Raw genomic sequence first — 24004 nt, 5'->3', positions numbered from 1 at the left:
TCACAGTGCATCCTGGGCCATCTCCAGTTATCCTGATGAATATCAGGCCAGTGGACCCAGATGACTCTGGAAGACAAAATGAGACTGGTGACTTTACACAGCCCTCCCTCATTCAAATCCAAGGCAACTGCAAGTTATATCATCATTCCCTGATGTCATGGTGTTCTTCGAGAATGAAAGACAAATACAACAACAAAACTGGGGATAATAATAATATCTCCTCCCAGGGTTATCCTGAGGATAAAAGAAAATACTTAGCATAGTGCCTGGCACTTAGTAGGAACATAATAAATGTTTGGCTCTTTTCTTCATTTATTTATTCCCTTGGGGATATATGCCTAGCTTAATTAAAAGGCATAGACATTACAGTCACTTTCTTGGCAGAATTACAAAATGCTTTCCAGAATTGTTAGACCATCTCCCAACTCCACAAACAGTGCATTTTTGTGTCCCTCTTTCTCATTTTTACCAATTTCCTAGGTATGAGGTGAAATCATAGAATTGTTTTATTTTCTGTTAAAAGTGATCTGAAACATTCTTTTATGTGGTTGTAAATAATTTTCATTTCTTCTTTTGGGAACTGTTCATCTTTTGACTCCTTATTCCTGGGTTGTGGGCAATGACTTTTGGTCTTATATATTTTTATTGCCAAAATATCTTAGATATCAGACTCTTTATAGATATATTTGTTATGTAAAGGTCTTTTTCCCCTCACAGCTAATCACTTTCCTTCTTATCCTAATTGCATTAATTTTTTCAATATAAATGATTTTCAATTTCATATGACCAAAATTACCTAGTTTATCTGTTGTAATAACTTATCTCCTCTGTTGGGTTAAAAATTCAACTCCTATACAAAGCTGTGAAAGGTATTTGATCTGGTTCTCATTTTTTTTCACAGTATGAACTTTAATATTTAGGTAGTGTATCTTTTTTGAGTTTCAATATATCTTGTAAGAATTTGGCCTAGACCTAATTTGTAGGTCTAATTTCTGCTCTAATGCTTTCCAATTTTACCAACAATTCTTGTCACATATTGAGGTTTTCTTTTTACCTAGGTCATTTAAGTTTTGTGATTTATCATTGAATTCAATTTTTTCTGATTCTTTGTTTTCTGGCCTGTTCCATTGATCAGCTTTTCTATTTTTAGTCAGTGCCAAATAGTTTAGTTTATCCTGAGGTCAGGAAGTACAATTCTGCTTTCATTCATCCTTTTCATTGCCCTTGATATATTTAAATCATTTGTTTCTCCACTTAAACTTTGTTATTCTGTTTTTCTGCTCTTATAGACAATCTCTTTGGTAGTTTGTTGTTAAAACACTAAATCTGTAAGTTGTTTGACAGTATTATGACTTTTATTATATTGGCATGGCCTAACCCTGAGTGCTGATTATTTAATCTGTTATTTCTTTAAGGACCATTTTAAAATTTAAAACTCAGGTATTGAGCACTTTGGTAGATCAATTTCCAGATATTTTATTTATTTTGTAGTTCCTTTGAATGAGACTTAACTTCTATTATTGTGTCCTGAATTTTGTTTTTACTAAATGTAAATTGCTTTTGATTTTTGTGAGTTTACTTTGTAACCTGCTATTTAATTGAAACTATTAATAAGACCAATTAAATTCGTCTTACTTCCCTAAGATTTTCTAAAGGAAATCACATCCATCATGAAAAAGCAATCATTTTTCTTTCTCTTTGTCTATCATTAGGTGCTTATTTTCTTTCTCATATCTTGGCTGTTGTAACTATTTCTAGAAATATATCAAATAATAACTGGGAAAGGGGGCATCCATGCTTTACTCTTAGGTTCACCAGGAAATCTAGCATTTTTCCATTACATATAATGCTAGTTAATGGTTTTATATAGAAAGTTTAAATTATATTTTAGAAGACCTTTTTATGTTTTGGCAATTAAGGATTTTAGTAGAAATAAGTGTTGTATTTTTTCAAATACTTTTTTTTTGTATTTATGGATATAATCATGTGGTCTGGCATTTAAAAAAAAATAAGATTATGTTTATTATTTTCCTAGTGTTGAATCTGTAATTCCTAATCCTTGAATCCCTGGTAGAAATCCAAAATGATTGGAAAAAATGATTTTTAATAAATTGTTGTCGAATTTTAACTAGTATTTTATTTTAAAAATTAAATCGATATCCATTAGATTAAAAAGCATTCATTTTTTTTTAATTCTCAGTTTTGTTGAGAGATTACTGCATTGTATTCTGATCATTCCTTTCACTTCTTCTCTGTTAGTTTTTTTTTTTATTTTTAAGCAATCAGGGTTAAGTAACTTGCTCAAGGTTACACGGCCAGGTGTTTCTGGGTGGATGCTAAGTGTCTGAGCCCGGGATTCGATCTCCAGGTCTTCTCAACACTGGAGCCGGTGCTCTTACTTGCTGTGCTACCTGGCCGCCCCCTCTGTTAGTTTTTTAAGATTTTTTTTTGTGAAGTTCATTTTCTTCTTTTTAAGTAGGTTGTTAGAAATTTCAACATTTTGTTTATCTGTTCTATAATCTTTTTGGTTCATTTGGGGTTTGTGTGTTGTTTTCCTAATGTTTAATTACATGGCAATTATTAACCCTTTTTTCCAATTTTTTTTTAATGTATGTTGTTAAGGACATAATTTTTCTTTAGCTGGTTGTTGGAAATTAGGAACTATAGTACTATCATCCCTTTGTGTAGTCGTTATTTTTATGAGTGATAGATTTGACAGCTCAATTAAGATTTTATCATTACAACTCCATTTAGGTCTATGTCTTTTGCTTCTTATGTCATTAATTTTATTGATTTATGACCTATAAAGTATATATTTAATAATTCTGCTATACTTCCTTTATTTTATCATCATTCTTTATGTGTGTATTTAATTTTCCAACTTTTCAATATGCTTTTCCATCTATTATGTCATTTTATCTTTGTAAAGCAATTCCGTCAGTCACACTAGATTGCTGTCATTATCCTCATTTTATAGATAAAAGAAAGGAGATAGAGATTATATGACTTGCCTAAGTCCAGTCAGTAATTAGCAGATCTAGGATGAGAACCCAAGTATCCCAATGCCTAATCCTGGGTTGTTTCCACCAGTTCATTAAGCCTCTTTAATTTAGAACACATATTAGAGAAAAAAAGGAACAAACTCCTGCCTTCTGACAATGAAAAAAGTCAAACCATACACAACTGAGAGACTGAACCGGAATTTAAGCTTTCTTTTCCTTCATGTATGCTCTACTTTCTGACATGAAATGTTCATTTTTCTCTTAGCTTTTCAATAATTATGTCTCTAAAGTACAGTCTCCTCTGCTTTTTGAGGTGTTCATTTTTAAAACTTGGTCATCTTGCTTAGGATCAGATATTCATTAGTCTCTTTTTGTTCATTAGTTTGTTTCCATCTTTCATTTTCTTATGACATAAATTGATTTAGAATCTTGAAAGGCTTTACATTACTAAACATAGATTTTCCCCAGTGGTGTAACTTTTGAGTGATCATCCCTCTGAGGTAGAGAAATAGATTGAGGTGGATCCCCAAGGCTTAACATCAGCTAAAATGAGATTTCTGTCCTCATTTGTAAGCAGCATGTAACTCTAACATTTGAAAAGTAGAATTGGAGATAAGTTCCACCCAGTTCACTCAGATGCCTGAATCAACTCAAGGGATACACTGAGCTCATTCTCTCAGGATTATTTCAGTTTCATTTGGTATTGATTTACATCTTGTCTCCATGATCAAGCATTGACTATTTGAGTCAACAATATCTTTTGGCACCGAAAGAGCGTATTTCCCCACACCGAGCAATCTTAAAATACTATTTTGGCTAAGGATAAGTATATAACCTATTAAGCTATCAATTTGATGTCTTAAACTTCACTTGTTTCTATCCAGATAAACTGGGCTACATAAAATGATTTTTTTTGATGTGATATTCCCTTTCTATCACAGTGACATTTAGATGATGCAGTGGCTAGAGTGCTGGCCCTGGAATCAGGAAGACCTGAGTTTAAATTTGACCTCAAATACTTTGGCTAGCTACTTGACCCTGGGCAAGTAACTTAATCCCTATTTGCCCTAGTTCCTCATCTATAAAATGGGAACACACTGGAAAAGGAAATGGCAAACCACTCCAGTATCTTTGCCAAGAAAATGCCATGGAGAAGTTCATAGGACCACAAAAATTCAGACATGACTAAACAACTGAACAACAACAAAATTTCTACCACAAGAGATATGTGGCCTGTCTAGACCTGGTCTTGGTTAGTTCAGTGCTGATAGGATTAAGGATAAACATTCATTCCCCTTGCAAGCCAGTCATCTTCAGTCTGCCTTCAAAGATTTGGGTTTGCACTACCAAATATTGAGCAATTGAGAAAATGGAAAAGAACATAAGAACAGTGTGTGTTGCTTAGTACAATTCACAATCATTGTTGGGAGGGGGGTGGTGTATGTGCCTGGGGTAGGGAAAGGTGGGAGAGGAACCAAAACACAGAGGGTGTAACATGCTGAAGATGACAACCATAATCATTCTTATATATCAAGGACAGCACTTTAAAAAATAAAAGAAGATTTTTTTTGAGAGGACTAATAACTAATAAGCACCTTTTCATATCTCCTGTTTCCTCTCAATTCATACTATGACCAGATGATTTGCTTGGACTATTGCAATCGTCTCTGAATGTCTCCTTGCTTCTAATTTCTCCCTCAATCAATCTATCCTCCATACAGCTGTAAATTCATATTTCTAAATCATTTGGTCTGTCCATGTTAGTCCCCTGCTCAAAAAATTTCAGTGGTTTCCTATTGCTTCTAAGATAAAATACAAACTTCTTTGTTTGACACTTAAAATCCTTCACAACCTTAACCCAGTCTATCTTTCCAGCCTGATTAACATGTTAAACCTCTTCACATACTCTAAATTCCAAACAAACTCATCTATTTCTGTTCCCTGGATATGACATTTCATGTGCATCTCTGCACCTTTCCACAAGCAAGGGATTCATGCCTAGGATTCTCCCTCATGACTTGTTTACACTTTTTGGGGCCCATTCAAATGCCATTTTCTTCAAGAAGACCTTCCTTGCTATAAAGAACTTGCAAATAATGAAATTCCCTCTATCAATGGCAACTGCTCTGGGAGTTAGAGTCTGAGATCTTCTTAAAGCAAAGAAGAAGTGACTTGCCTAGGGGTCACACAGCTAGTGTCAGAGGCAGGACATAAACCCAAGACTTCCTGGCTTAAAGGATGATGAAACTCAATGATTCACTACACCATGCTGCTTTCAAGCAGGCTTTCTTAATTCTAATTGTGAATATCTCCCCCACCACACACACACACAAACCAAATCAAGTTTTGTTTGTTTTATTTCTATTCTATATTAACTCATCTAAGAATATATCATATCCTCCTAGGAGAATGCAAGCTACTTAAGCTCAGGGACTGCCTCATTTCAGTATTTTGGTCCCCAACAAAAGTGTCTGTTATATAGTAGGTACTTAATAAATGCTTGTGTGATTGACTCCAAAGAAAATTTTGATAGTATTTTGATGATGAAACCAAACTAAATTGACACTTAAAAATTCTTTGAACCATAGTTCAAAGGGTTTTCTCTTCCTGTGAGTCACCTACACACACTGGAGTCTTACTATAATGAATCCTCAGGGTCTATGACATAGGAACACCTGATAGTGAATTTGGTTTGGTACTTCAGTAACCAAATTCTCTAAGATTGGATCCGACAGACCTACATCATATGGAACTCTATAATGTTAAAGCATGGTACCATATATTGAACTTTTCTAAAATAGCTCCTATATATTTTTCAAGTTGGTGTATCTACCAACTCATATAGTTATGAGAAGCCTTGTGTTATAGTTAATTAAGAGCTGGTTTTTAAACCAGAAATATTGGACTCAAACTCCACCTATATAAATAGCTAACATTTATATAGTATCCACTATGTTCCAGGCATTATGCTAAGTGCTTTACAAATATTGCGTCATTTGATCTTCACCACAATCCTTCAGCATGTTACTCCCTATCTTAGGTAGGTGTTATTATTATTCCCATTTTAAAGTTGAGGAAATCGAGGCAAACAGAAGTTAAGTGATATATGTGGCCAACATCACACAGCTAGTATTTGAGGTGGGAATTGCAATCAGGTTTTCCTGATTCCAGGACCAGTGCTCTACCCATTGTACACTAGCTGCCTCTTTAAGACATACGGGATGTGCGATGCTAGGAAAATCACTTAGCTCCTTAGTATTCTAAGTAACTCTCAAAGACTCTAAGTTACAAGGAAGATGTCAGTTTGTCTTGGCAGAGGGAATTTCCTCATCTAGGAATCTATACCAGTGTCTGTACCTTATCTATACCAGTTAAATTATCCAAGAAGGAAGGAAGGAAGGAAGGAAGAAAGGAAGGAAGGAAGGAAGGAAGGAAGGAAGGAAGGAAGGAAGGAAGGAAGAAAGGAAGGAAGGAAGGAAGGAAGGAAGGAGGAAAAGAAGAAAGGAAGGAAGGAAGGAAGGAAGGAAGGAGGGAAAATAAAAAGGAAAAAGAAATAAGGAAAGAAAGGAAAAGAAAGAAAAGAAAAAAGAAAGAAAGGAAAGAAGGAGGGAAGGAAGAAAGGAAGGGCAGGCTCAGGTACTTTATTTATTTTTATTTGCCCTGCTTGAAATCCTATTTTCTATTTGTAGAAATTCTACCTCAGATTATAATGTAAAATTGTAGTTAATTTTGAAAGGGATCATAGAAGTCCTCTAGTCTAACCCCCTCACTTTACAGATGAGGAAACTGTGGTCCAGAGAACTTATGATATATCAAAGTTCATATAAGTAGTAAGTGATAGAGCTAAGATTTGAGCCCAGGACCCCTGACTTCAAATCCAGAATTCTTTTCACTGCATTCCAATAGAAACTATTTTTTACTCTTTGCAGAACAAATTATCTTCAGTCTAATAACTAACTCCATATCAATGTGAAAAGGAATCTTTCCATTGCATCCTTTTCAGTAGTAAGGACCCCTCCTTTGCTTTTTTTCCCCTTTTGACCGCCTATTATAAAGAAGAAATCTTCACTTTATTTCATTTTGGTTAACTTAGCAGAGGTTTTTCGTTATGTCTTTTCATCCTTTCTATTAATGCTATAAAAAAAACCCATCTGATTCATGCCAGGGTTGTCGTTACCAACTTCTGTTTTTAAGGGAAGCAAATCTGCTCTTGATTTAATCAAGACTTGTTGAATACCTAGGCTTACATGACTATCAATAACACTTAGACCACTGGATTTAACTCTGCATACCAAAGACTGTAGAATTTTCCCTCAATTTAAAAATAAAGATCATGAAGAAGTAAAAAGAAGAGTTCTTTCCCAAGTACTTCAGAAAATGCTCTTACCATATTATCTCTGATGAAATCAGACTTAAATATGTAGCTTGTATTGCCATGGAGATGCTCTCCAAAGATTCCACCAGTCGTTGACATAATAAACTAGAGAGTTTCTGGGGTGTTTGCAAGGAATTTAAGGAAAGAGAAAGAAAAGAAAAAACAGGGTCAGGTGGATAAGAGATAGCATCTTTCTCCATCTTAACTCCATTTGGACCTTGCAGCATGGAGGATTTGTACTGCTCTGACCCTCTCTACAAAGACTATGAAAACTGCTCTTTGGAGCTATATAGGGTCTGCTGCTAGCAGGCAAGCCATGGCCATACTGTCAGAGTGGAGCCAATTGAATAATGGTTGTTGGGATCCTCTCCTTTTCCTCCCCTCCTGCCTCCATGCCAGACTCTGACAACTGAGTAACTCCCTCCAAGATGCCTATGCCTTCCTCTACATGAAAGGGGGGAACTGAACAGTGGCAGCTACCTCTGCTTCTGTAGTGAAAAGGGTTTTGCTATTATCCTATTATTTTCATGGAACTGGACCAACCAGACTGTCTATGATCTCTTTCCCTGCTGCAATTTCTGTTTATTCCCTCACTACTGTTTATTTCATTGTTTGATAAAAAAAAAATTAATGTCCACCAACCCCTTTTTTGTGTTTAATGTTATTTGCAGTGATAGAGGTTGGGGAAAGAGTGAATCTGGATAAAAAGCAGTAGGGACAGCCAGTCCTCATCAGAGAAGCAGTCAAATCATCTTTGGAACATCACAAACCTGGCAGTGCTTCCTTTCTAGTATTCCTAGCCAGCTAAAGGTGAGAAGCAGAAGTAATAAACAGGGAAAGCTAATAGTAACCTGATCTGAGTCCTATTTCCCCAGACTAGAGAGATTAGTGAACTTAAGGTTGGTACTTTGGGAGGGCAGGGGAGATTGCTTGCTGCTATGGGTAGCATAGGTCCCTGGTGGAATCTTTTATTAATGCACTCCTGGATCCTCTCCTACATTCACCTCCTGACTGGAAAGTGAGAAAATTTATAAGTTGCGGGACCACTCTGACCAAGTGAAAGACATCAATAGTATTTGTCTTATTAGAGCTAGATGGTATCTTAGAAATAATCTGAGTCAAACCTGTTCATTTTACAGATAACTAGAATGAGAGCCAGAAAGGCAAAGCAAATGATCTAAGGTCACACAGCAAATTAGTAGTGAGCTGCAAACAGAACTCAGTTTCCTGACTCCTGGTTCAGTGGTCTTTTCTAGTTACTATTTGGCCTCCTCATTTCCTTCATCTGGCTTTCGGAGGCAACTATTTTAGGGAGTTGCCTGAAATCTTCATCCTTTGGAGGGTGAGAGAGAGGAGAGGGAGCTCTGAGAACTGAACGCGGAAATTTCTCTTTGTAGTAGTATTTCTCTAGCAAGTATAACGGATTAAAAGAGATGATTCCTATTTACAATGCAAGTTGCTGCCATCTAGTGCTATCTGGAGTCATGACAATATTGTAGCTCAACTCTTTTCAAAGCCCCTGATATATAGACATCCATAGGAAAAGCCCATCATTCTATTTGCAGACCTATAGATTTATAGTATAGGAGGATGAAAACAGAGGAAATAAACTGCATAATCAATTATATTTTCACATGTCAAGCAGAGAAGTTGGACCATAACTATAGGGTATCCCAAAAGTTGTAGTTTAGTTTTAAGCTATTAAAGCTTAAAAAGCTTATTTAAGCTATTAAAGCACAGGGAAGTTTTTGAAAAGACTTTCTGAAAACCTTAGCTTTTTGAAACTCAGATTTTTTATGACATTTTAAAAACAAATCATTCAACTTTCATATTAATGATACTGTTATTAATTCATTTTTACTTCCTTTTTTGTCTTCTCTTCTTTCCATGTTTTTTTTGTTAAAATTCATTTTATTTTTAATTTATGGAATAAAACAAGCATTTCTATGACATGATACAATAAAAAAGTGAATAAAACTGCAAAACCACTACGTATAAATAAAATGTTTCTTCTTTTTTCTTCCTTACTCATTTCCATCCCAATAGTCTTTTTAATGGAACTGTCTCTGTTCCCTGAGAAATTAGAAGTTTTATCAGATCAAAACCAAAAAGAAAAGAAATTATATTGCTCTAAAGCATTTCATTTTATTTTCATAGGACAACTATTCTCATACTTCATCCTGTGACTCCTGAAGTCTCATCACATCTTTCAAAAGTTTGGGGTTTTTTAAAGTCCAATTTGTTTTGTAGGCCTTGACACCATAGCCTATCTCTTTAGAATTTTGTAGTTCTGATCCTCAACCTTGCAGCAATAGCTCTTAAGAAACTGAGAGACAAGGTCAACGGGAATGTAAATTTTTAAGATCTTCCCTGCCCCTAGGCTAAAGTGCACCTGGAGCTTGGGGTGGGAGGCTTGTTTTTCAGTAGATACTTTTTGATTGGTCAGTGGGTCCGGAAGATTGTTACATTCTCTGAGCCAGGAGAAGGCTATATAAGCCCTGATGTATAGCTTTGTTTTGGGGCTCACTTTGAGAAGTGTTCTGTAATTTAATCAGATGAAACTCTGGGAAGCCATTGTTGAGAGTCTCCTGGCTTTGAAAAACCCAGATGTTGAAACACAGATGTTGATTTGGTATGGATGTAATGGTTAGACAGTTTGGAAACTGTATACTTGATCTGTTTCTCTGTCTTGATAATTCTGTCTGTATATTCTGAAGTTCAGGGTGCTGACCTTTTTCCCCTGAACTAGGTAAATGATACATATGTTTGACTGATTAAAGTAAGCTTGTTAACCCATTTTGAGTTGCTTTCCTTTAACAAAGCAGATCCAAGAACAGCAGACACCCTGGGGTGCTTGCTGCTACACAAGGTGGGCAAATGAAGCAGCCCAGGAAGATGCTGTGGTCTAGAGTTTAGAGTAGGACAGTAGAAGGAATTTAGAGGACTTGAACTTGAAGCCATGAGTTGTTCAGTCATTTCCAACTCTTTGTGAACCCATTTTGGGATATTCTTGGCAGAGATTCTGGGGTGGTTTGCATTTCCTTCTCTAGTTCATTTTACAGATTATGAAATTGGGGCAAACAGGGTTAAGTGACTTGCCTAGGGTCATACATCTAGTAAGTGAGTAAGGCTGGATTTGAATTCAGAAAAATGACTTTTCTTGATGCCAAGGCTAATGCTCTATACACTATGCCACCTACCTGCATGAAGCCATGAGACCTGAGTTCAAGTCCCAATTTTTTGATTTGTATTTTGATCCTGAGTTTCTTCATCTTTTAAATGACAGGTTTGGATTGGATCACTTCTGAGGTCCCTTGGAGTTCTTGATATTTAGTCACAGGGTTACTTCACCACCAAAATGTACTAACTCTTTGGTCATAATAAGTAATTCATCCCACTTCCACCCCAGTATTTCTTCCTCCTCCTAAGATGTTATCTACAAATTTGCTTTATTAGCGTTAATGGTTGTTTGTGACAGAACTGTGGCATTTTCTCTGGAGACTTTAAGAAACAAGACAGCTTTACTATCTGGAATGGCATAGACACAAATGGAACCATAATTAGGGTTTTGTCTCACATCACAAACATTTAGAAGCGATGAAAGCTTTTGCTCTTTTTGAAGAGGTAGAAATTATTGAACTTAACTAGTTAAAAAGAAAAGCAAGGGGGCAGAGCCAAGATGGCGGAGTAGAAGCAGGACCTCCCGCTGCTCTGGCTTCCACCTTCCCCAATCCATGTAAAAAGGGGACTCTAAAAAAACTTTGGAGCTGCAGAACCCACAAAATTACACAGAGAAGCTAGCCTCCCGCTGAGGACAACCCGGCAGGCCGGCAGAAATCGGCCAGCACAGCGCTCTGGGAGCCGAGCCCAGGCCCACACCGAGGCTTTAGCCTCCAGGGCAGGCCTGACCAGCCGCCGGCAGGAGGGCCTCCAGATCAGCAGCAGCTGTGGCCGCTTCCATATTTATCAACACACAGATGCAAAGGACAAAGTGAGAGGGCAGTGCAGTCTGGACTTTGGGACCAGTAAGTGGGAGTGCATGGCTTTTGCGCCCAGGGCGAGAAGCCACTGAGACACCAGCACAGCCAGTCAGCGCCATGTGGCAGCTTCAGCTCCTGGCCTGCAGAGTGTAGGGTGACCAAGCACCAGTCTGAGGGATAATCCCTCTTGCCTTAACCTGCTTGGATCTGGATTGCAGTCTAGGGTGGAGGTCCTGGGGTGTGTGTCCAGCTTGCCAGAGCATGTGGAGACCTCAGGGAGGGTACCCATCTAATACCTCTGGCAGCTGAGAAAACCCCAGCGTTTGGGATGAAAACTCCCCTGTCTGGTGGCAGAGTCCTACTGTGGCAAAAAGCCCAAAAGTCAAGTAATTGAGTGGCAAAATGAGCAGGCAAAGGAAATAAAGCAGGCAGAAGATTCCAACATCTCACTCTTATTTGGGGGACAAAAAGGAGCAAAGCATGGAACAAGAGAAAGACAGTGAAGTCAGAACTCCTGCACCAAAAGGATCAAAGGAAAATACAAGCTGGTTACAGGCCATAGAGGACCTTAAGAAGCAGATAAGAGAAGTGGAGGAAAGATTAGGAAGAGAAATGAGAACAATGCAAGAAAAATATGAAATGAGAGTCAACAGCCTGACTGAGGAAAATAATACCTTAAAAAATAGACTAACTCAAATGGCAAAAGAGGCTCAAAAAGGCAATGAGGAGAAGAATGCCTTAAAAAGCCAAATTTTCCAGATGGAAAAAGAATCTCAAAAGCTCAATGAGGAGAATCATTGCTTCAGAATTAGATTGGAGCAAATGGAAGCTAATGACTTTATGAGAAATCAAGATGCTGTTATATAGATCCAAACAAATGAAAGAAAAGAAGGCAATGTGAAATATCTCATGGGAAAAATCACTAATCTGGAAAATAAATCCAGGAGAGATAATTTAAAAATTATTGGACTACCTGAAAGCTATGATCAAAGTAAGAACCTAGAAATCATGCTCCAGGAAGTTCTCAAAGAAAACTGCCCTGATGTTTGAGAACCAGAGGGCAAAATAGAGGTTGAAAGAATCTACCAATCACCTCCTGAAAAAGATCCCACAAAGAAAACTCCTAGGAATATTATAGCCAGGTTCCAAAATTCCCAGATCAAGGAGAGAATCTTAAAAGCATCCAGGAAGAAACAATTTGAATATTGTGGAAACACAATCAGGATAACCCAGGATCTGGCAGCTTCTATACTGAGGGATCGAAGGGCTTGGAATATGATATTTCAGAAGTCAAAGGAGCTGGGATTAAAACCAAGAGTCATCTACCCAGCAAAACTGAGTATCATGTTTCAGGGGAAAATATTCAGTGAAATAGAGGACTTTCAAGCATTCTTGCTGAAAAAACCAGAGTTGAATAGAAAATTTGACATTTAGATCCAAGAAGCAAGAGAAGCATGAGAAGGTAAACAGGGAAAAGAAATCATAAGGAACTTATCAAAGTTGAACTATTAACATTCCTACATGGAAAAACAATAATTGTAACTTGTGAAACTTTTCTCAGTAGTTGAAGGGAATAGAAATATATATATATATATATATATACACATATAAATATATATATACACACATATATATATGTATGAGGGTATATGGGCATATGAATACATATGTGAATGTGTGTATATTTGTTTACAGGTATACATAGATAGAGGGCACAGGACCAATTTAACAGCAAGGGATGATACTTAAAAGGTGAAATTAAGAGGTGAGAGGGGAATATAATTAGAGGAGATGGGGAGAGACAGAATGGAGTAAACTATCTCATATAGAAGAGGCAAGGGAAAATGGTTACAATGGAGGGGAAGAATAGGAAGGCAAAAGGGAATGGGTCAACCTTATTCCCATTGAATTTGGCTTGGGAAGGTAATGAAATACACACTAAACAGGAGAGAGGGGGGGAAGGGGATGAGAGGGGGGATGATGGAAGGGTGGGCAGGCTGGGGAGGAGGGAAGTTGGAAGCACCCACTTTTGAAAAGGGATGGGATCAAACCAGCCTCTCCTCTAATGTATCTGTCTCTGACAATAGGGAAAGTTTCATAGGGTCTCTCTCTCCCTTTCACTAGTTGGTATCCTGGGTTCTTTCCCCTGGCAACTAATCTGGTCTTGATTAATCAAAATGTTGATTAAAGAACACACATTGTGAAACTTTTGCTGGATACCAAAATTGCTGCTTATAGATGTAGTGGTATGAAGTAGAGAGCTATAAAGTAAATTACCTTTCTGACTTCATTTCATCTCTGAAATTCTATTAATTGTTTCACAAGATGAACAAAGTTGTAAAAGAATTATAGAATCATGGAGATGAAAGGAACTCTAATGAAAGTGACTTTTTTTGCAAACTCTGGAAATAATTTAATGTTTTACTTTTATCTTTCATTGTCTGTTGGGTTGAGTAATGCTGAATGGTCTAATTGTTGGACTTCAGATGCTCAAACCTTTTGAACCACAAGTCCTCACAAGCTAAAAAGTTCTTGACCCAGAAAGAAGCTGAGACCACAAGAAGAAAAAGGTGACTGTTGTTAACAGCGTGGAAATGGGAAGGGTGGGAAAATGGGAGTGTTCTTTTTTTCATCATGGCAGCATAGAAGACTTTAAAATACAAATTTAAGTTTTAAGATAAATAGAGACACATGATCTGCACCCGGTAGTCCGAGCCCATTTTCCCCAAACTGATAAATATTGCCTAGTCAGAACACAGAGCTCTCCAACCTGCTTGCCCCATTAGGTCTAGTCCTTTTTTTGGTCTTGTGATAAAAATGGGAAGGTTAATAAAAGAGGGAATTCAACTTGGACATAGATAGACTAGAGAAGATTGTATTATATATCAGAAAGAGAACTGAATTTGAAGTAATGAGACATTGATTTTAATTATATATACCTCAAAACCTGTCTGAGATTTTGAGTTTGGCCATATGGAAATACAAAAAGTCTAAGAAGAGGTGGCAGCTAGGTGGTGCAGTGAACAGAGCAGTGGCCCTGGAGTCAGAAGGACCTGAGTTCAAATCCGGCCTCAGACACTTAACACTCACTAGCTGTGTGACCTTGAGCAAGTCACTTAACCCCAATTGCCCCGCCTTCCCCCCTCCAAAAAGCAAAAAAAAAAAAAAGCCTAAAAATATGATTACCTATAGAGACGATCACCTAGCTCCCTGGGCTAAGTTGTCGCTGTGACCGTTCCTTACTCACTCATCTCCATGGGAGAATAAAAGAACTTTAAAGTTTGACAACCGTAGAATCTGAGGCCCAGAGTTATTTGGGAGTTACTGAGCAAACACCTATTGCGTGCTTTATAATCTAACCTTAAGAGATGAAAATTGAGAGGCATATGGAATTCTAAACTAGGCTTAGGGCTTTGATAGGAAGGACTCCAATTTCTTATACCAAGAAGATAAGTTCAAAAGAAAAGCTCAGACTGTACTGGGGGTGGGTGGGGAATCTGGTGGCATTAACTACTTCTAGGACCCTGCTCTTTGTTCTAAAGAAGTTGTCATGTAGCAGATGTGAATCTCCTCTGGGAGTATGAGATGTCTCAGAGTAAAGACTGATGGAATGTGACAAACTGGCAGCTCCTATTCAAGAGTTTCTGCCTCTTCTAAAATATCTGGGAAAAGCTTATGAGGTTTATTTAAGCTAAAAAAATAAAAAATAAAAACATGGCAACACCTGCTATTGACTAAGGAAGAGCTACCCAAGGATTTCAGCTTAGGTATAAGATGGAAGCAATGGAATCTAAAATCAAGTGTCTGGCAAAGATTATAGTGAAGAAGCATCTGGTAGAGCAGAGTTTAGTAGAGATTGTAAGACCATTCCAGTAGAATCTCAGGGATGAACGGGGAGAAGGCCAGGGGGTTAGCACAGTGACATCACTAGAAGATCTCAGTGGTCTGGTAGAGTTGGAAGTATGACTCACTTGCTACTCATATGACCTATACACATGTGATTCCCATGCGTACACCCTTCCATGCATGTACCCTGACCACATCTTGCTCATGCTTGTGCCTCTCTACGTGTTCTCTATATGTGTTCATTCTTTCATTGATGGGTATATTTATGGGAGAGTGCCCCTCAGGTTTTTGGGAAAATGTTCTGTAGCTACTTTTTTTATCTATACCATTTCATTAAATGCCTTTACTTTCAACAAATTATGTACTCTGGCTGACCAACAAAGGTGGACCCGTCAGTGGGGGCTCATGAACTATGATTATTTTTTAAGGGCTGAGAAACTACAGAATATTTCAAACCTGGGGTAGCCACTCCCTGTGTGACCAGTGAGTTTGGGTGGGTAGAGAGAACCCTCCAGGAGCTACTAGGGAAAAATTGTACCAAGTATTTTTCTTGTTCCCTTCAGTTGGCAGTTTTTTTCTTTTTTTTTTTCCACCTTAGGGGAAATTCAATTCATATGGTAATGACGAATTCTTACCAAGCAAACCAAAACATCTTCTTGCTATTTGTACAGATAATTTCCAGGAATTGTTAGTCTTTTTTTTTTTTAATGCTTTATTATCTTCGGATTTACATTGTTCGTTTCAGGCAGATTTTGAGTTACAAATTTTCTCCCCATTTTTCCCCTACCCACCCTCCCAAAATAGCAGTTCCACAGGACATCCCCTCCTCCAATCTGCTCTCTCCATATTTTATCCCATACCCCTTTCGACTTTTCCAGTGAATCTCTATGCCTCAGTGCCTGTATATCTTATTTCCCAATTATATGTAAGATGGTATTAATAATAGTATATATGTATATATATACACATTTATATAGATATATATTTGAATATTTGATTTTAAAACTTTCAATTCCAGATTCATTCCCTTCCTTCCTTGCCACCCACCCTTACTGGGAAGATAAGCAGTTCAGTATAGGTTATACATGTGTAGCTAATGCAAAACAATAACATAGTAGATATATTGTAAAAGACTGACTATATTTCCCTCCCTCCTATCTCACCTCCCACTTGTTCTATTCTCTACTTTGATCCTATCCCTTTTCAAAAGTGGGTGCTTCCAACTTCCCTCCCCCCCCCAGCCTGCCCTCCCTTCCATCATCCCCCCTCTCATCTCCTTCCCCCCCTACTCTCCTGGAGGGTGAACTACCCTATTTAGTGTGTATTTTACTCCCTCCTCAAGCCAAATTCAATGGGAATAAGGTTGACCCATTCCTTTTTGCCTTCCTATTCTTTCCCTCCATTGTAAGCATTTTTCCTTGCCTCTTCTGTATGAGATACTTTACCCCAATCTGTCTCTGCCCATCTCCTCTCACCTCTTAATTTCACCTTTTAAGTGTCATCCCTTCCTGTTAAATTGGTCCTGTGCCCTCTATATATGTATACCTGTAAACAAATATACACACATTCACATATGTATTCATATGCCCCTATACCCTCATATATAAACATATATATTTCTAATCTCTTCAACAACTGAGAAAAGTTTCATAAGTTACAATTATTGCTTTTCCATGTAGGAATGTTAATAGTTCAACTTTGATAAGATCCTTTTGATTTCTTTTCCCTATTTACCTTCTCATGCTTCTTGTATATGAATGTCAAATTTTCTATTCAACTCTGATTTTTTCAGCAAGAATGCTTGAAAGTCCTCTATTCCATTGAATTACCATATTTCCCCCTGAAACATGATACTCAGTTTTGCTGGGTAGGTGACTCTTGGTTTTAATCCCAGCTCCTTTGACCTCCGGAATATCATATTCCAAGCCCTTTGTTCCCTCAGTATAGAAGCTGCCAGATCCTGGGTTATCCTGATTGTGTTTCCACAATATTAAAATTGTTTCTTCCTGGATGCTTGTAATATTCTCTCCTTAATCTGGGAATTCTGGAACTTGGCTATAATATTCCTATGAGTTTTCTTTTTAGAATCTTTTTCAGGAGGTGGTCAGTGGATCCTTTCAACCTCTATTTTGCCTTCTGGTACTAAAACATCAGGGCAGTTTTCTTTGAGAACTTTCTGGAGGATGATTTCTAGGTTCTTACTTTGGTCATGGCTTTCAGGTAGTCCAATAATTTTTAAATTATCTCTCCTGGATCTATTTTCCAGGTCAGTGGTTTTTCCCATGAGATATTTCACATTTCCTTCCTTTCTTTCATTTGTTTGGATCTGTTTAACAGCATCTTGATTTCTCATAAAATCATTAGCTTCCATTTGCTCCAATCTAATTCTGAAGCCATGATTCTCCTCATTGAGCTTTTGAGATTCTTTTACCATCAGGCAAATTTGGCTTTTTAAGGCATTCTTCTCCTCATTGCCTTTTTGAGCCTCCTTTGCCATTTTAGTCTGTTTTTTAAGGTATTAATTACCTCAGTCAGGCTGTTGACTCTCATTTCATAATTTTCTTGCATTGTTCTCATTTCTCTTCCCAATTTTTCCTCCACTTCACTTATCTGCTTCTTAAGGTCTCTATGGCCTGTAACCAGATTGCATTTTCCTTTGAAGCTTTTGGTGCAGGAGTTCTGACTTCACTGTCTTCCTCTTGTTCCATGCTTTGCTCCTTTTTGTCCCTAAAATAGGCGTGTAATGTTGGAATCTTCTGCCTGCTTTATTTCCTTTGCCTGCTCATTTTGCCACTCAATTACTTGACTTTTGGGCTTTTTGCCACAGTAGGACTCTGCCACCAGACAAGGGAGCTTTCATCCCAAACGCTGGGGTTTTCTCAGCTGCCAGAGGTATTCGATGAGTGCCCTCCCTGGGGTTTCCACATGCTCTGGCAAGCTGGACACACATTCCAGGACTGCTACTGTAGACTGCAATCCAGATCCAAGCAGGTTAAAGCAAGAGGGATTATCCCTCAGACTGGTGCTTGGTCCCCCTATACTCTGCAGGCCAGGAGCTGAAGCTGCCATGTGGCACTGGCTGGCTGTACCAGCATCTCAGTGGCTTTTCACCCTGGAGGTAAAAGCCATACACTCCCACTTACTGGTCCCAAAGTCCAGACTGCACTGCCCTCTCACTTTGTCCTTCACATCTATATGTTGATAAATGTGCAAGCAGCCACAGCTGCTGCTGATCTGGAGTCTCTCTGGAGGGCCGGAGGGGGGGGGGGCCTCATCAGGCCCGCCCTGGGGCTAAAGGCTCAGCATGGGGCTAGGCTCGGCTCCCAGAGCAGTGCACTGGCCAATTCCAGCTGGCTGGAGCAGCAGGGAGGTCCTGCTTCTACTCCGCCCCCTCTTTTTTTTTTTAAAGCAATTGCTCAAGGTTACATGGCCAGTTATTTCTGGGTGTGGTGCTAAGTGTCAGAGCCCAGGATTTGATCCCAGGTCATGCTGATTATGGGGCTGGTGCTCTTACTCACTGCACCACCTGGCCTCCCCTAAGCAATTGGGGTTAAGTAACTTGTTCAAGGTTACATGGCCAGGTGTTTCTAGGTGGGTGCTAAGTGTCTGAGCCCAGATTCGATCCCAGGTCATCTGAACTCTGGGGCTGCTGCTCTTACTCAATGTGCTACCTGGCTGTCCCAGACTGAGATATTTCTTAGTCAATATATTATTAATAATTTTCTTTTTATTTTTCATTTCATCTATTAATAAATTGTGTATTCTCTAAATTTAATATTTATCTAATTATGAGAGATTTAGGAATTTAATTTATAGAGATACAAATACCTACTACTGGAAAAGGGAGTTTTCTTTAGTTTAATTAATAAGTAACATTAAATATAGTAGAGGTTAATACCAACTGATTAATGTAGAAAAAAGATTACAGTATTATTAATTAGAAAGAAAATACACATGCACATACTACTAGGTTACTCTGAAGCTTACAATAATATGATTAAATATGGGAATGAGTCTAGTAGCAGACTGAGGGGTAATCTGTAGAGACTTTATTTAGGAAGGAGCTAAAATAAACCACCAAACTTAGAGATTCAGTTAATGAACATTATGAAATATAGTGAATAGGATATGAATATAATAGAATATGAAAATATAATGAAAATTCTATGGGAGACAATGACAATGGTTATGGGAGAAATCAGGGAAAAAATTGTCCTGATAAGATTTCTGAGCCACTATCTTTTCTGTTACCAACATATATTTTGATATTTTCTTAATATTACTTGAATGAGTTTTCAAGAAGGGCTTGAAAAGAGACTATTTGAGTTCAGATTGTTATTTCATTTACCTGTGTGAGAGCCAAAACAAGGGTCAGATGACTTTCCTCAGGGAGGGGAAATTGAGAAAGTTCTAATTGTACTTGTACTCTCATAAGGAAGAAGGTCTCAAAACTCCTTTCATCCTCCTCACCCAAACAACTATCTGTTTACTCTAAAGATTACCCACTCAGCCTCTAGTTCCCAGTAACCAGGCTTCTTAGATGCCAAGTGTGAAGAAATGCAACCCATTGCTCTCAGGTGAAATCATTCTTCTATGTGATCATTTTTCAGATATTCCTATCATGTTCCCCCAGGTCTCCTTTTCTCCAAGCTAAATATCTCCAATTTCTTCAAATGGTGCTCATGAGGCACAATCTCTTGTCTTCTCACCATGTTGACCACCCTCTTAAGAACAAACTTCACTTTATCTTTTCTCAAATGAAGTACCTCAAATGAGCCCAGTACTCTACAGATGTTTTGACAAGGGCAAAGTAAAGAACTATTAACTCTTTCATTCTGAACATGATGCTTTTCTGTGCAGTTTTGGACAGTATTTGTTTCTTTGCCCTATACATCACACTATTGTTTTATTTTAAATTTGTAGTCCACTAAGATCTCTAATTTCTCCTCCCCCCCCCATGATATATTTTGAGGTTGATTTTTTTAAATAGAAGAATAGAGCTTTATATGTATTTCTGTCCAATTTGATTTTATTTGATTTAGCCTACTCTTGGTTGGGAACTTTCTCATTTCAGTCTCTGTTATTCATATATACTAGGTGACCCTTCAAACTGTGCTATATGAAAGTTTGATAAGCATGTCATCTAGTCCTCCTTCCAAGTCATTAATAAAAAATATTGAATAGGGGTGGCTAGGTGGCACAGTGAGTAGAGCACCTGCCCTGGAGTCAGGAGGACCTGAGTTCAGATCCAACCTCAGACACTTAACACTTACTAGCCATGTGACCTTGGGCAAGTCACTTAATCCCAATTGCCCTACCTCCCCCCCTCCAAAAAAGGCAAGACAAAAAAAAAGAAAAAATATTGAATAGCACAAGGTTAAGAACACATCACTACAGCATGCTACTAGATAGATTGCCCTTTGAATTGATATCTAGTCATCACTACATACTTAATGAGTTTGATCATTCAATCTATTCCATGTTCTTAACTATACTATCACTCAATTTTATGTGTGCTGTGCCTAGAACATAATAAGTACATGATAAATGCTCATTAACTAACTCACTTATCCACAAGTATAGCATGAAAAACTGTCAAATTTTTGCTGAATTCTAAATATATCTCCCTCATTTCCTTGATCTACAAATCTAGTTAGCCTGTCAGAAAAGGAAACAAGGTTAATCTGGCATACCCAGATGATGATATCACACTGGCTTGTAGTCATCACTTTCTCCATAAGTGTTCACAAACTGTTCCTTAGTAATCTAGAACTTTGCCAAGAATATAAATCAAACTCGTGGGTCCACAGTTTGCAAATTTCATCTTTTTACACTAAAAAAAAATAGTCCATTGATTGTTCTCCAGTCCTACAGCTCATATCCCATTTTTCCAAAATCTCCTGCAGCAATTTAGCAATTACTTTTAATAATTACTTTTGAGTAACCTTAGATATAGCTTGTCCAGGATTTGAACTCATTAAGGCAACTAGATGCTTCCTGACCTTTTAGCCAGTTGTCTAGTATGTCCCCTCCCTACTCACCATTCTTTGTATTCTTTTTTTTTTTGGCTTTTTTGGAGGGGGGTGGGTAGGGCAATTGGTATTAAGTGACTTGCCCAAGGTCACATGGCTAGTTTTGTATTAAGAGTCTGAGGCTGGATTTGAACTCAGGTCCTCCTGACTCCAGGGCCAGTGCTCTATTCAGTGTGACACCTAGCCACATTCTTTACATCTCATATATCCTTCCCCTTGGAAGAGAAAATAGGGGAAAAAAAAAAGTTGAGTCATTTAACCTCTTCACTATAATAGGATTACATATCTAGAATTGGGGAGTTTTCATATGTCCTTTAGTTCCAGTTCCCTTATTTTACAGATGAGGAAACTGAGGCTCATGGAAGTTAAATGATTGGTCCCAGTCATCAAAGACAAGATTTGAACCTAGGTCCTCTGATCCCAAAGTCAAAGTTCATTACGCTAAATTAGTCTGCCTCCCAAATAGTATCACCATCCCATCTCTTCTGAAAAGCTATCCTTCCCCTTTTATCATTCTATTGTCCACAAAATCCATGATAAAAACACCACTTTTTGATGTATTTAACATTCATTGCTGACATTAGTTTATGCTGAACATTAACATTCCTTACATCTATCGGTCAGGGCCAACCTATTCTATTATATTTATGCTCAATAATTTGACCTTGATACCATCAGGTATTAATACTATTTTTTTAATCTGAGTTTGTTAATGATATCTCTATGCATTCAGGTTTTTCTTTTTAAACAGATAAACTTTTTCTCCTCAACAGAATAATTTCCTCTTATATCTCCAGAAGTTCATTCTTGAAAGATCCCCATTCTTCTTCAGACAACTTCCTTCTAAAAAAAAATGTTAGACCATTAGACTTACTTTTCCATGACTGTCTTAGAGCTTGCTTCACCTTTTATAGAATAAAGACAGCTGTTCTACTTTTACAAAAGGAGAGTGCCAGCTGATGATCAAATTTCTTGTTAAAAATCTCACACAAATTTCTATAATATCACGTTTCTATGTCAGATTTATGATCTGTACTCCAAACTTCTGTCCAGAATCTGTATACTCCTACTTCAGGATAGCTATTGTTTCTACTGCTGTTGATCCTCAACCAAATGCTCAGCACCATTTTTCTCCTCTTAAATTTCTAGATTTCCTCATATGAGTATATAGTCTTAATATACAATGCTACTCTATTCTTTGTTAATCTATGTTCCCTTGAATAAGACATAGCTTTCTAAAGCTAAATTTCAGTCACGAATCCTATCCCAACAAGTTTTGGTAATAACTATGAGACCCTAGAAAGACTTACATGAACTGCTGCAAAGGGAAGTGAGCAGAACCAGGAGAACATTGTACATGGTATCAACAATTCTCAGCAAGAAAATCCCAAAGGACTCATGATAAAACATGCTATCTTCCTTGAGAGAAAGAACTGAATACAGAATGAACTATACTATTTTTCTCTTTCGTTAATTTTTTTCAATCTTCTACAAAATGACTAATAAGGAAATGCTTTACATGACTGCACATGTATAACCTATTATCAGATAGCTTACCACCTCACGGAAGGGAGAGGGGAGAATGGGAGGGAGGGATAGAATTTTGAGCTCAAAACTTTAAAAAATGTTTAAAAATGCTTTAATTGGTTTTTGGGAAAATAAAATATTATTTAAAATGGCTGAGGCTCAATTGGCCTCTTTGCATTAGGATCATTCTGCTAATTACTCATACCTTGTGCATTTTTAGGTAAATATGTGAGATCAGGGATTGTATCATTGTCTCTCTTCTTGGATGTTGTTTCCTCTAAATTATGGAACCTCTCTTCTTCTACTCTTTCCCCTGTGTTGCACCTTTTAATCCACGTGGTACCAACCTTGGTGTGCACAATTTTCTCCCCCTTCCCTTTTCAATTTGATGTGATCTTGGCTAGACTTGGAAGACTTCAGAAAAATCTGTTTTTGTACTCTTAGGTGGACTGTATATCTGGCCAAAAGTCCACCATTCCCAAATCTACCTTTACCTTCATTTGAAAGATGTGATTAAAAACAAACAAATAAGTCCACAGATAACTCCCACCATGTTTTCCCTTTATTTTCCCCAGAACTTCACAATCCCTAATAATGCTATCCAGTTTTCTTTTAGTGATGTCATTCCCCCACCACCTATAGTATTCTTCAGATTTGATAATTACTGGGAAACTCTCCATCATAAGTTAGAGACTTGATTCAGGAAGGGAGCAGACCTCTCTGTATTTTTTTATTGGTTTGACAAATAGCTGCCACAGTATCTCACATCAGGAATTTATCAATCTTGTCTTCTTCGACTGATCATTCTTCATAACTCCTCACCTGAAGGCACCTATGGCTTCCCATTGTCATTCCTCAGAGCACAAGAAGCTGCTTTACTGAGAAATAAACCAGTTACCTCATTTATAGGAAAAGCCTCATCATGCCTACTGTATAACTTCAAATGAGGAATGTGCATTCTTCTTCCCTTCTTTCTCTGTCATGTTCTTCTATCTTACAATCTCCTGACACAGATTACAATTCCCCTCTGTCTTTTCTACTTCTGGATTGTCCTACCAAATTCCAGAAACCTCTTCATCTTGGCAGATACTGTCAACTCTAGAACTCACATTTCAGAAGTCTTCTTTGACCCAGGACCACTCCCTCTAAATTGAAAGGGAAAGACTTCCTCCCAGAGCCTCCTTTTAAAGAGAGTGCCCAGACCAACTATCTCTTCATTTTCTACTTGACTTCACTTTCTGC

The 24004-nt window shown here is 37.7% G+C and overlaps 1 protein-coding gene across 1 annotated transcript in view; it reads left to right on the top strand.

The window, feature by feature from the left end:
* Positions 1-24004, top strand: part of CCDC198 (coiled-coil domain containing 198) — a 58845-nt gene that overhangs the window by 27816 nt on the left and 7025 nt on the right. The window lies entirely within an intron of this gene.

This window comes from Petaurus breviceps, unplaced genomic scaffold (assembly GCF_028583685.1).
Source record: "Petaurus breviceps papuanus isolate PSGF00001 unplaced genomic scaffold, PetGlider_PUasm1.0 189, whole genome shotgun sequence".
NCBI classification, from domain to species: Eukaryota; Metazoa; Chordata; class Mammalia; order Diprotodontia; family Petauridae; genus Petaurus; species Petaurus breviceps.
This window is presented reverse-complemented; position numbering and strand designations above follow the sequence as displayed.